Source organism: Oncorhynchus gorbuscha, linkage group LG25 (assembly GCF_021184085.1).
Source record: "Oncorhynchus gorbuscha isolate QuinsamMale2020 ecotype Even-year linkage group LG25, OgorEven_v1.0, whole genome shotgun sequence".
In the NCBI taxonomy this organism is placed as follows: domain Eukaryota; kingdom Metazoa; phylum Chordata; class Actinopteri; order Salmoniformes; family Salmonidae; genus Oncorhynchus; species Oncorhynchus gorbuscha.
Window position 1 is genome coordinate 11,469,818 of NC_060197.1, and position 14,474 is coordinate 11,484,291.

The window sequence follows — 14,474 nt, forward strand, 5'->3', positions numbered from 1 at the left end:
CCTTAGAATTGACGTGATGTTTCTTAACCAGAGGCGTAGGCAAGGGTGGGCCCACTGGGGAGCCAGGCCCATCAAATCAGATTTAGCAACAACAAGAAAACTGCTCTTTTACTTGTCAGTGTTTCAAACAGGCCATTAGTCTTTTTACATAAACATGCAAACACCATCATATAGAATTCATAGCAAGCTGTGCACTGAGTTAGTCCGATTTGATGAAATATAACAGAACAGATTAACAAAGGGGACGGGTTGCCAAAAAGAGCCAACTGAAAGCCACACCCCCAATAACCAACCAATATGACTGCATTGAGGCATGTCACTGTGCTTCTATGGCTAAATACACCACGCCACTGCCTACTTCGTTTGGTCATTTGACACAGCTGCCAACTTTTGAAGAATGCTTGGAGTGAGATTTGCTATGTGAATTTCAACCCCTAGACAGGAGGAAATGTTACTATTTTAAAGCTAATTTCCTGCAATTCTGTGTATTTTGACATGGCTTAGGCCTATGACCAGGGTGGAATATATATTTTTAAACACAGGTCAGGTGTATTCAGAATGCTTTGAACATTAAATGAACACTCAAAATTGGACAACTTGCTACTTTGCCATTTTTGGTGGGTGAAATACAAAGTATGCCAAAAAATGTAAACACTTTTTAGGTGGTTTGACACTATTCAGACAGTAATGAAATGAAATCGGGAGACAGGCCAATGCTAGAAACGGTGCGAAGGTTGGAAGCAGGGATTAATCCCTGTTCTCAGGTGGAAAGTTGTGTGCAACAAGTGGCAGTGTGTTACAGCTACATCAAGTTTTTGGCCAGGACTTGTTAATGGTTTATGGCAGTGGGTCTCCTTGTTCATATACTGCTTTCAAGGCAAGGACACAAACATTTTATAATTTTGGTGAACTATCACTTTAAAATAGGTTTGGGAAAGAAATCCTGCTTACTCTTCAGGAGGGTTGGCCACCCCTGATCTGTGTTTTCCAATTGCTGGGTGTTTGAAAATGTTCTTCTTATAACAATTAATTTCTCTAAAATCACCAAACCTTCAAGAGAAATCTAATGAATATCAATATTCAGGTTTATGCCTACTGGTTGAAGATCCTTGCCATCATCTTACTCTAGAAAATGTGTTTGAGTTGCCTAGCATTTCCACAATATTAAAATGTCAAATTATATTTGATTCCTGCAGCATTTCATATCCAATGGTTATTTGTAGGACTTGTTCAAAACTGCCCATGAATGGCTACAAAAATATACTGAACAAAAATAAATGCAACATGTAGTGTAGGTCCTATGTTTCATGAGCTGAAATAAGATTGCAGAAAATGTCCATATGCAGAAAGCTTATTTCTCTCCAATTTTGTGCACAAATTTGTTTGTCCACCAGAGCTTTGGCCAGAGAATTGAATGTTAATTGAAATTCTATTCAATTCAAGGGCTTTATTGACATGGGAAACATTTGTTAACATTGATAAAGCAAGTGAAGTAGATAATAAACAGAAGTGAAATAAACAATCAAAATGAACAGTTAACATTACACTTACAGAAGTTTCAAAATAATAAAGACATTGAAAATGTTGTAACGATGTGTAAATAGTTAAAGTACAAAAGGGAAAATAAATAAACATATGGGTTGTATTTACAATAGTGTTTGTTCTTCACTGGTTGCCCTTTTCTTGTTGCAACAGGTCACAAATCTTGCTGCAGTGATGGCACACTGTGGTATTACACCCAGTAGATATTGGAGTTTATCAAAATTGGGTTTGTTTTCAAATTCTTTGTGGATCTGTGTAATCTGAGGAAAATATGTCTCTCTAATGTGGTCATACGTTTGGCAGGAGGTTCGGAAGTGCAGCTCAGTTTCCACCTCATTTTGTGGGCAGTGAGCACATAGCCTGTCTTCTCTTGAGAGCCAGGTCTGCCAACAGCGGCCTTTCTCAAAAGCAAGGCTATGCTCACTGAGTCTGTACATAGTCAAAGCTTTCCTTAAGTTTGAGTCCGTCACAGTGGTCAGGTATTCTGCCACTGTGTACTCTCGGTCTCCAAATAGCATTCAAGTTTGCTCTGTTTTTTGTTAGTTCTTTCCAATGTGTCAAGTACTTATCTTTTTGTTTCCTCATGATTTGGTTGTCTAATTTTGTTGTTGTCCTGGGGCTCGGTTTGTGAACAGAGCCCCAGGACCACCTTGCTTAGGGGACTCTTCTCCAGACCTCACAACCACAAAAGGCAATGGGTTCTATAACTGATTCAAGTATTTTTAGCCAGATCCTAATTTGTATGTCGAATTTTATGTTCCTTTTGATGGCGTAGAAGGCCCTTCTTGCCTTGTCTCTCAGCTCGTTCACAGCTTTGTGGAAGTTACTGTGGCGCTGATGCTTAGGCCGAGGTATGTATGCAATGATGTCTAGATGGAATTTGTCTTTGTGGTCCTGGCGACTATCATTTTTGGAACACTTATTTTTTATCTTACTGAGATTGCAGAAAATCAGGGCCTAGGTCTAGCAGAATCTGTGCAGAAGATCTAGGTGCTGCTGTAGGCCCTCCTTGGTTGGTGACAGAAGCAACAGATCATCAGCAAACAGCAGACATTTGACTTCAGATTCTAGTAGGTTGAGGCCGGGTGCTTCAGACTGTTCTAGTGCTCTTGCCAATTCGTTGATATACATGTTAAAGAGGGTGGGGCTTAAGCTGCATCCCTGTCTTAGCCCACGACCCTGTGGAAAGAAAGTGTTTTTGCCAATTTTAACCGCACACTTGTTTGTGTACATGGATTTTATAATGTCTTATGGTTTTCCCCCAACACCACTTTATATCAATTTGGATAGCAAACCCTCATGCTAAATTGAGTCAAAGGCTTTTTTGAAATCAACAAAGCATGAGAAGACTTTGCCTTTGTTTTGTTTGTTTGTCAATTAGGGTGTGCAGGGTAAATACATGGTCTGTCGTACGGTCAATTTGTAAAAAGCCAATTCGACATTTGCTCAGTACATTGTTTTCACTGAGGAAATGTACGGGTCTGTTGTTAATGATAATGCAGAGGATTTTCCCAAGGTTGCTGTTGATGCATATACCATGGTAGTTATTGGGATCAAAATGTGTCCCCACTTTTGTGGATTGGGGTGATCAGTCCTTGGTTTCAATAATTGGGGAAGATGCCAGAGCGAAGCATGAGGTTAAAGAGTTTAAGTATAGCCAATTGGAATTTGTTGTCTGTATATTTTATCATTTCATTGAAGATACCATCAACCCCACAGGTCTTTTTGGGTTGGAGGGTTTGTATTTTCTCCTGCAGTTCATTCAATGTAATTTGAGAATCCAGTGGGTTCTGGTAGTCTTTAATAGTTGATTCTAATATTTGTATTTGATCATGTATATGTTTTTGCTGCCCTATAGGGCCAAAAAGATTTACCCATCTCCATTTTTGGATAGATAACGCGGTGTTTGTTTAGTGTTTTCCAATTTTCCCAGAAGTGGTTAGTCTATGGATTCTTCAATTACATTGAGCTGATTTCTGACGTGCTGTTCCTTCTTTTTCTGTAGTGTATTTCTGTATTGTTTTAGTGATTCACCATAGTGAAGGCGTAGACTAAGGTTTTCTGGGTCTTTATGTTTTTGGTTGGATAGGTTTCTCAATTTCTTTCTTGGTTTGATGAAGAATTCAAAAACCTAATTGTCAGTGTGAAATTTCTTTGTTTTTATGTTCAAAATGTCTTGATTTCATAGGGAAGCTGAGAGCTTAAATTTACTGCTTAGATTTTATCGGCCAAGTTTACACCTTCACTATTACAGTGGAACGTTTTGTCGAGGAAGTTGTCTAAAAGGGATTGAATTTGTTGTTGCCTAATAGTTTTTTCGTAGGTTTCCACACTACATTCCTTCCATCTATAGCATTTCTTAATATTATTCAGTTCCTCTGGCTTTGATGCCTCATTATTAAGTATTGAGCTGTTCATGTAGACTGTGATTTTGCTGTGATCTGATAGCGGTGTCAGTGGGCTGACTGAACGCTCAGATACTCCGGGTTGAGGTCGGTGATAAAGTAGTCCACAGTACTACTGCCAAGAGAGGAGCTATAGGTGTACCTACCATAGGTGTCCCCTCAAAGCCTTCCATTGACTATGTACATACCCAGCGTGCGAAAGAGCTGCAGGAGGTGTGACCCATTATTGTTGGTTATGTTGTCATGTTTGTTGTGCCTAGGAGGGGGCATATAGGGGTGTGAATGCTGTCACCTCCAGGCAGGTGTTTGTCCCCATGTATCGAGGGTGTCAGGTTCTTATCCGGTTCTGGCATTTAGGACGCCACAGACTAGTACATGTTCTTAGGCCTGGAAATTATTGATTTCCCCCTCCAAGATGGAGAAGCTGTCTTCATTAAAGTATGGGGATTCTAGTGGGGGGATATCAGTAGCACACAGGAGGACATTTTTCTCTTAAGATAATTTCCTTTGAATTTCTCGCCAAAATGTAAAATGTTCCTGTTTTGATTGATTTAAGAGTGAGTTAGGTCTGCTCTATACGGAATTAGCATACCCCGAGTCCCTTCCCTGTTTCACACCTGGTAGTTTAGTGGATGGGATTATCAGCTCTCTGTAACCTAGAGGGAAACCAGTGGGTCCGTCTCCTCTGTACCATGTTTCTTGTAGGATGACCATGTCTGTATTTCTGATTTCTTTGGTGAAATCCAGCTTCCTGCTCTTTATGCCAAGAGCAGATGACCTCAGGCCTTGGATATTCCAAGAGGAGAAAATGAAGGCTTTGTCTTCCATAAAGTGTCCAATGTTGTTGGTCGTGTGGTTTGGGGGCTGTTGATTGGTTGGGGTGTGGCTTTTGGTGCTGTGGTCTGGATGGAAGTACTCTCGGTGTGGGTCCCAGTCGTTTAGAGAATGTGTCAGTATATCCAACAACGTATAACCATGCCAGTCCAGGACCTACACACCTGGCTTCCTCACCTGCTGTATCATCTGAGACCAGCCACACAGACAGCTGATGAAACTGAGGAGCATTTACCCTCTTTTAGCCCATTGTTAAGAATGAGAACTGTTCCACTGATCATACTAAAATAAATAGATATCTCCTTAATTAAGACAACTAGACATTACATCTGCCACTACACCCAAACCAACATTTTTATACATTTGCCCCCCCACCCCCAGAATCAAACTTACACTTTTTTGGGGTTCACAATCGGTTTAACAAAATGTACATAGCTACAAACCAGGTAACCCTACCAGACGTCCCTGCTGAAACATACTGTAGGTCTGGTGCTGCCTTTTCGCTGTCAGAGCCTAAATGCCAATCTCTAAATCGACTTTAGTACATGCTGTCAAAAGGTTGCCTTGTGCAATGGGGACAGCAGTAAAAACAACCTAATATGTTGACAATATTGCACATAAATACTTTTCACAGTTTTATCAACTGAATGGATAACGTTCTTGATTTCCATTGAACTCCAATCTTGAGGGGTGTTTCTTTAAAACATCCATCAAATCCCTTACATAACTAGACCAATCATATGCGTCAATGTGCCGCAGTTCACAGTACTGTGGCAAAACGAGAGGTTACGCACGTGATGTTAAATTAAATTGCAGGCGCAGATGCTCAGATTTCAAACAGATTTGGAGCATAGATAAAGTTAACTCGCCAACTATACAATGGACGACAAAGTTAAATAAAACAAGTATTTTTCAATGCGTGAGATAAGAGGTGTGCGGCGAGTGCATGAGAAAAGGGTGAAATGCGTGTCTCACTGCCAATGCAAAGTTGGCTGGTCTGCATTTAGCGAACAAGACCGCAAATAATCCTGTGCCTTTATCAGTCAACTCGTTTTTAGCTTTAAAACTGCTAAATTCTCTAAACGCAAAATGTGTAGTACAGCATGAGATGAGCTATAAAAAACTGCACATTTCCTCTGCCCCTGTTTTACAGGACATTTCCTGCAACATTCTCTCAGCCCTTATTCAACATTATATTCTCGCCTGTAGAGTTCGAGAGAGGAAACGTTCCTGATTCAGACGCTAGTTTCTGCCTGAAGTAGAACTCAATGCAATTTAACGTCGGGCTTCTAGTCAACGCTCAGCCCTACTTTTTAGGCTACACTTAATTTAACATGGGTAGCCTTCACAAAACACATCTATTAGGATAGTTTAGTCCTAATCTCTCAACATTGAGACATTTTCTTTGACGACAGGGTGGTCCTCGGGGAACCGATCTATACATGCCTGTAAAATAGAATGGTGGTGGGGGAGTTACTATTATACTTTAGCATAATACGGCATCTGGTTTAAATGTAGACAACCTGTACGTACCATACTCAATGAGTGACCTGTCTGGTGAGTATGCAGGCCATGGAAGAACTGTGACATTGTCACCTTCCAGGAATTGTGTGCAGATTCTTGCGACATGTGGCCGTGCATTAGCATGCTGAAACGTGAGGTGATTGCAGCGGGAGAATGGCACGACAATAATGGGCCTCCGGAACTCGTCACGGTATGTCTGTGAATTAACGCTCTAATCGATCAAATGCAATTGTGTTTGTTGTCCGTAGTTTATGCTTGCCCATACCATAATCCCACTACGACCATGGGACACAACATTGACATCAGCAACCCACTTGCCCATACACGTGGTCTGAAGTTGTGAACACAGGTGTACCTGTTTAATGATTTATGGTAAAGGCATTGCGTCATGCTGTGTAATCAGTTTCTTGATATGCCACACCTGTCAGGTGTATTATCTTGCCAAATGAGAAATGCTCACTGACAGGGATATACATTTTAGAGAAGTCTCGTGCATATGGAACATTTCTGGGATATTTATTAGCTCGTGAAAATCGAGACCCAAACACTTTACATGTATATTTCTGTTCAAATACATCTAAAACATCACACAGCCCACATATCAGTAAATACACTCACAAAACTATCTAGGTTAAATAGGGGAGCAGTATTGTGCAATGAGGTGTTTTTTTAATCCACATTTGCTGTCCACTTGAGCAATCTGAGATGGAACGTAGTTCCTCGCAATGATGGCGTTAAATAATACTGTACGTTTTCTTGAATTTGGGCACTGTGAAAAGATCCCTGGTGGCATGTCTGGTGGGGTAAGTGTGTGTCAGAGCTGAGTGTAAATTAACTATGCAAACAATTGGGAATTTACCACTCCCAATTGAAAGAAAAGTGATGCAGTCAATGCCTCCCCTACCTTTTAGCCTAGAGACTGGCATGCATAGTATTGATATTAGCCCTCTGATAATACTGATTCAAATGTGCCTCAGTTCTGGGACAGCAACAGTTTTTCTAGGTCCTTTACAGCACCTGACCATATAACTGGGCAATAATCAAGATAAGATTACATAAGAGCCTGCATGACTTGCTTTGTGGAGTCAAAAAAGAGCATCTCTTTCACAGACAGACCTCTCCCAGTCTTTAACAACCATAACAACCACCAATCAATATGTTTAAGTAATTTAGTCTCCTCAACAGAAACATTATTAATGATCAGATTCAGCTGAGTCTAGAATTTAGGGAATGATTTGTACCAAATACAATGCGCTTAGATGTTTCAGACTAGTTTATTACTGGCCACCCATTCTAAAAGTGACACTCTTTGTTCAGGATTGCAGTGATTTCACTAACTGGATGCTGAGCGTATAGGGTTGAATCATCAGCATACATTGACACACAGGCTTTGTTTAATGCCTGTGGCAGGTCATTAGTAAAAAATAGAATAGAGGGCACACCACACTTTACATATTTAACATTAGCGATGCATCCATTAAAGATAACCCTCAGATCTATTAGATAGATGGTTCTGAATCTATGATATGGCAGAGGTTGAAATGTCAAGTATTTTTCAACACGGTGTGGTCAATAATATCGAAAGGCTGCACTGAAATGTAACAGTACAGCTCCCAATCTTTGTGTTTAAATATTAAAAAACACTTTTACCCCCATTTTCGTGATATCCAATTATGATCTCGTCATTGCTGCTACTCTCACGGCTGGTTGTGACACAGCCTGGGGTCGTTGAAAATATGTATTTTCCAGATGTAGAAATCAGGCACATTTTTGCTTCTGAATGAAAGTTGAAAAGATGTCATTTATAGACATGAAGGCCAAGATTGGTTCAGCTTTAGTCCGGAAGTACCAAAAAAAACAATTTTCAGTTGCTGTAGAAGTCAAGGCCATTCCGGAACTGCACCTCACAAAAAGACTTCCAAATTGCGTCAGTCCTTGCTTACTGAGGTGTCGACTAGAGTGTTGCCTTGAATGAATTCCCATCTGTGGTAAGCATACAGTTTGCAAAACATAAACTATGTCCGGAAAGGACCGAACAAAGATGTTTGCTCCTGCTTACTGGGGTGTAGCCTACAATGTCATTTTATGAATGCACACCCACGTGGTAGGTCCACAGTTTGTAAAACAGGTCATTGCATTGGCTTTATTAGTCTTGATTGCTGTGACCAATCAATTTGACTGTGTCATCTCTGAATATCAGCTACCCAACTTTATCAGGAGTTATCGCACGCCTGTTTGCAATGTGTTTACACAATGGAAAATGCAATAGTATTTTCTTTTTCGCTATGATCAGCTTGTCAAATTTTTTTTTATATGGACACAAACTTGAAAGCACTAAATCATGCCAATGGGGTGAAATTCCTGGACAACAGTGATTGTCCATTTTACTTCGACACGTCATATTTTTAGGAGACGTTAATTAACATGACAGCGCTTTTTAAAATAGTTTTTTTGTTGTTGAGGTTAGGCTATTTGATCGGAGAAAGCTTCATGATGTAAAAAGTGTCCGTCTCATTAAATGTTCATACATTTTTATATCCATCCTGTAGGCTACAGAAAAGGACACATACTTTCTTCCATATCCTAAATCTGCTACATGATTTCTGTACATTGTTTGGACTGCATGTTGGTGGAGCGCTGCAGAGATGCGTGCTGGGAATGGTTATTAAAGGGCAGCATCAGGAATCACCTAAAAAAAGCCCATATGCCACTGGTTGAGTGTTTTTGGTCAGAATTATGTGAGGTTGTGTGTTGTTGGTGAGTCTTGGTCAGTTTAGCTCAGAAAAGGCCGCCCTCGTCAATCTGCTGCCACAGGCGGCGGCCTAGTCCTACCTAAAGAGCGGACCGGCTGTGCGGCTACCATCCTCAGTAGCTTTATCTAAATTGTCAAAACCAGGGGTTTCTTATTTATGGACAATACATTTTTCCTCCTCACCCAACCTAACTTAGCAGAATTTTAAATTACAATGCTTTTCTTTCAGTATTAGGTATTTTATGCATGAATAGGATGGCACAAAGTTTGTGGGCATTTCATTACTACGTTGCCAATGAACTAGTAAATAAAGTAATTGGCACCATCAAAAGGTTGATAAATGAACAAACTGATTCGATGCAAAATATTTGAATTAGTCTGTCCATAATTTAATTTAAAGTATTTGAATGCTTTTTTTCAAATCTTTTTTTATTTTCTTGTAATTTCTTGGCTTAATACAATTTATTTTGTTTAGTCATTTGTCAATACAGTAAGTTTGCCAATCAGATGTGTAGCCAGACTTATCCATCACTTTTTGCCTCGTCCCTCAACCAGACAGCTTTTAAATGTCTCATCAATCCACAGGGCATTAAGTTCTAACAGTCAGTTTCTTATTAGGTACAAGCTTATCAATAACTGCAATAAACTACTTTTGTAAATGCATCAAGTGAAGTCTCTGGGATGCTCCTCATTACACCACAAATATTTTTTGTATCTCCAACAAAGGAATCAGTACAAAATGTTTTGTATGACCTCACACCATTTTAGAACTTTGGCTTTTCTAGGTATGTCCATCCAACTACATCAGTACAGACAAAGGGTCTGGATATAACTTGAGGGTTATGCAGCATTGGTCGAAATGTGATCAATACACGTCGATTATATAGTTTCTGTACTGTTTTTAAACACTCTCATAGGTTGATTAATAACCTGAACCAGGAAGGGATGAAGTGACTAGGAAAAAGGATAGGTAGCCAGTAAGAGCAGTGTATGTGATGAGTTAAAAAAAATAGTGCAAAAAGGGTCAATGCAGACGTGTCTTCTGCATTTAACTAAACCCCTCAATCGGAGAGGTGTGGGATGCCTGCCTTCAATTGACGTCAACAGTGCCCTGGTTGTAGTTGTTGGGGGTTAATTGCCTTGCTCAAGGGCAGATTTTTACACCTTTACTGGCCCAAAGTACTTCATTGCTAGGCTACCTGCCGCCAATTGGAAAAGGTGCATTTTCTCTGGTTCACTCATTGAAAATAAATGCTGCTTTTTAAATATAATATGGACTGGGCATAGAGTAGGCGAATTCAAACTAAATTATGTTGTAGGGCTAGCTAATCAAATCAAATCAATTTATATAGCCCTTCGTACATCAGCTGATATCTCAAAGTGCTGTACAGAAACCCAGCCTAAAACCCCAAACAGCAAACAATGCAGGTGTAAAAGCACGGTGGCTAGGAAAAACTCCCTAGAAAGGCCAAAACCTAGGAAGAAACCTAGAGAGGAACCGGGCTATGTGGGGTGGCCAGTCCTCTTCTGGCTGTGCCGGGTAGAGATTATAACAGAACATGACCAAGATGTTCAAATGTTCATAAATGACCAGCATGGTCAAATAATAATAAGGCAGAACAGTTGAAACTGGAGCAGCAGCACAGTCAGGTGGACTGGGGACAGCAAGGAGCCATCATGTCAGGTAGTCCTGGGGCACGGTCCTAGGGCTCAGGTCCTCCGAGAGAGAGAAAGAAAGAGAGAATTAGAGAGAGCATATGTGGGGTGGCCAGTCCTCTTCTGGCTGTGCCGGGTGGAGATTATAACAGAACGTGGCCAAGATGTTCAAATGTTCATAAATGACCAGCATGGTTGAATAATAGTAAGGCAGAACAGTTGAAACTGGAGCAGGAGCATGGCCAGGTGGACTGGGGACAGCAAGGAGTCCTCATGTCAGGTAGTCCTGGGACATGGTCCTAGGGCCCAGGCCAGTTGAAACTGGAGCAGCAGCACAGTCAGGTGGACTGGGGACAGCAAGGAGTCATCATGTCAGGTAGTCCTGGGGCATGGTCCTAGGGCTCAGGTCCTCCGAGAGAGAGAAAGAAAGAGAGAAGGAGAGAATTAGAGAACGCACACTTAGATTTACACAGGACACCGAGTAGGACAGGAGAAGTACTCCAGATAAACAAACTGACCCTAGCCCCCCGACACATAAACTACTGCAGCATAAATACTGGAGGCTGAGACAGGAGGGGTCAGGAGACACTGTGGCCCCATCCGAGGACACCCCGGACAGGGCCAAACAGGAAGGATATAACCCCACCCACTTTGCCAAAGCACAGCCCCCACACCACTAGAGGGAAATCTTCAACCACCAACTTACCATCCTGAGACAAGGCCGAGTATAGCCCACAAAGATCTCCGACACGGTACAACCCAAGGGGGGAAACCCAGACAGGCCGACCACAACAGTGAATCAACCCACCCAGGTGACGCACCCCCAGGGACGGCACGAGAGAGCCCCAGCAAGCCAGTGACTCAGCCCCGTAACAGGGTTAGAGGCAGAGAATCCCAGTGGAAAAAGGGGAACCGGCCAGGCAGAGACAGCAAGGGCGGTTCGTTGCTCCAGAGCCTTTCCGTTCACCTTCCCACTCCTGGGCCAGACTACACTCAATCATATGACCCACTGAAGAGATGAGTCTTCAGTAAAGACTTAAAGGTTGAGACCGAGTTTGCGTCTCTGACATGGGTAGGCAGACCGTTCCATAAAAATGGAGCTCTATAGGAGAAAGCCCTGCCTCCAGCTGTTTGCTTAGAAATTCTAGGGACAATTAGGAGGCCTGCGTCTTGTGACCGTAGCGTACGTGTAGGTATGTACGGCAGGACCAAATCAGAGAGGTAGGTAGGAGCAAGCCCATGTAATGCTTTGTAGGTTAGCAGTAAAACCTTGAAATCAGCCCTTGCTTTGACAGGAAGCCAGTGTAGAGAGGCTAGCACTGGAGTAATATGATCAAATATTTTGGTTCTAGTCAGGATTCTAGCAGCCGTATTTAGCACTAACTGAAGTTTATTTAGTGCTTTATCCGGGTAGCCGGAAAATAGAGCATTGCAGTAGTCTAACCTAGAAGTGACAAAAGCATGGATTAATTTTTCTGCATCATTTTTGGACAGAAAGTTTCTGATTTTTGCAATGTTACGTAGATGGAAAAAAGCTGTCCTCGAAATGGTCTTGATATGTTCTTCAAAAGAGAGATCAGGGTCCAGAGTAACGCCGAGGTCCTTCACAGTTTTATTTGAGACGACTGTACAACCATTAAGATTAATTGTCAGATTCAACAGAAGATCTCTTTGTTTCTTGGGACCTAGAACAAGCATCTCTGTTTTGTCCGAGTTTAATAGTAGAAAGTTTGCAGCCATCCACTTCCTTATGTCTGAAACACATGCTTCTAGCGAGGGCAATTTTGGTGCTTCACCATGTTTCATTGAAATGTACAGCTGTGTGTCATCCGCATAGCAGTGAAAGTTTACATTATGTTTTCGAATAACATCCCCAAGAGGTAAAATATATAGTGAAAACAATAGTGGTCCTAAAACAGAACCTTGAGGAACACCGAAATGTACAGTTGATTTGTCAGAGGACAAACCATTCACAGAGACAAACTGATATCTTTCCGACAGATAAGACCTAAACCAGGCCAGAACATGTCCTAATGAGCTAGCTAGATAACTTTGTCAGACAAACGAAGAGGCTACTCCGCAAGCTAGCTTGCTAATATCTTTGGTGGTTCTCCCAGTAACATCACAGAATATAATGCTATCAAATGTAGCTTTGTTTAGGCCAAATGGTTAAGGACATTTAATTGAGCACAAGTCCCTGCAAAATATTTTACAAAAGTGCAAGACAAACTCCCATTTTAGCTAACCTATTTGTATCTCTTTCATTATTATACAAATTTACCTTAATGGCTATACATACAGAAGCTCAGTGACACCAGATGGACATGTAGGCACAATGCCTGCCGCACTCTGATGGACAGACTAGCTGCGTTGTTCCATGTCCTTGAGGATGTAGGCCCTGAGAACAGGTCTGGAAGGCACAGGGCCTACTTAACCAGATTGACAGAACTAGCGACATTTAGAAAAGTGCTGGGGGACACCAATTGTATTTCTGACATGCTTCAGTCACCCTCACTTGACCTAGCTAGAACTGTGGACTATTTCAGCACTAGAGATTAGTTATTTTGCGGAGCTAAGGAGAAAGGTCATCTATATTGCTCAACAGTGCAGTCTCAGCATTGACAAGACGAAACGGAAGACTGTAGTCACATCCACTTTTGGTGAGCGTGGGCGTGAGCAAGATAAGGATGTTTTGAAGGAGCATCTTCTATCCAGTCCTTGACACTTATTTTTTTTTAACCTTAACTAGGCAAGTCAGTTAAGAACAAATTGTTATTTATCATGACAGCCTACCCCGGCCAAAGCCTAAAGTAGGTGTCCCACCCAGCGTTTAGTCAAGGACAGCCAAGTTCCTGGTCATGGATGAGTTTTAGGGTATTCAGTAGTTGGTGAGCAGTAGCTGCAGAACACAGCTGTTCTGAGGCTGAGCTGCATAGCCTACATGTGTACTGTAAGATAGTCAGGATGGGCCTCTCCAGGTTCATTGGACCCCCATTGAGAGAGAGAGGCCAGTAACTGAAAGGTTGCTGTATGACACCCCGAGCCGACAAGGTGAAAAATATGCCGACGTTCACTTGAGCAAGAAACTTGACTCTTGATAAGAGCATCCAAATGACTAAAATGTCAAATATAGGAGGGTCATCACAGTACTTGGCACAAAGAATGCTGGTTAAAACTAGATATCAGAATATAACTCGTATTACAATTTATCAAAACTTTTATCAAAACAAAAGCATAAATGTAAAGGAGTCCTGAAGAGTGAAACACCCAGATTGTACAGACATGAACAGGTTGGAGGACAAATTTATTAATAAGTCCCCTTGTCCGAGAGAGACTTACATTACATGGTTATCAAAATGTCACACCAGGATAAGCCTAAAGGAAACACAGCCCTTATTTTAAGTGTTACTAATATCCACTATGGGAAAAATGAAATGGAACCATTTCCCTGTTTGACATCTAGGTTTATCTGGAACCTTGAGGGTTTGCTTTAGTGACAAAATGGTTCAAACGATTTGAAAGTCACTTTCCATTACTGAATAATATCCAAGTGCATGATATAAATAAAACACCCCACAAGACAGGGGAACCAACAGTCATAATTTAATATAATTGTTGATTTCCAGGTTCCCAACTTAATGTTTTCAAGCTAAACATGTCAGAATCAGATCAGTTATTCTAATCAGAATCTCATCATTATGCTGCTTTCAAAGGTTGATAATTATTCTATTCCAGTGAGGATATTGTTGTCAGACATCTCT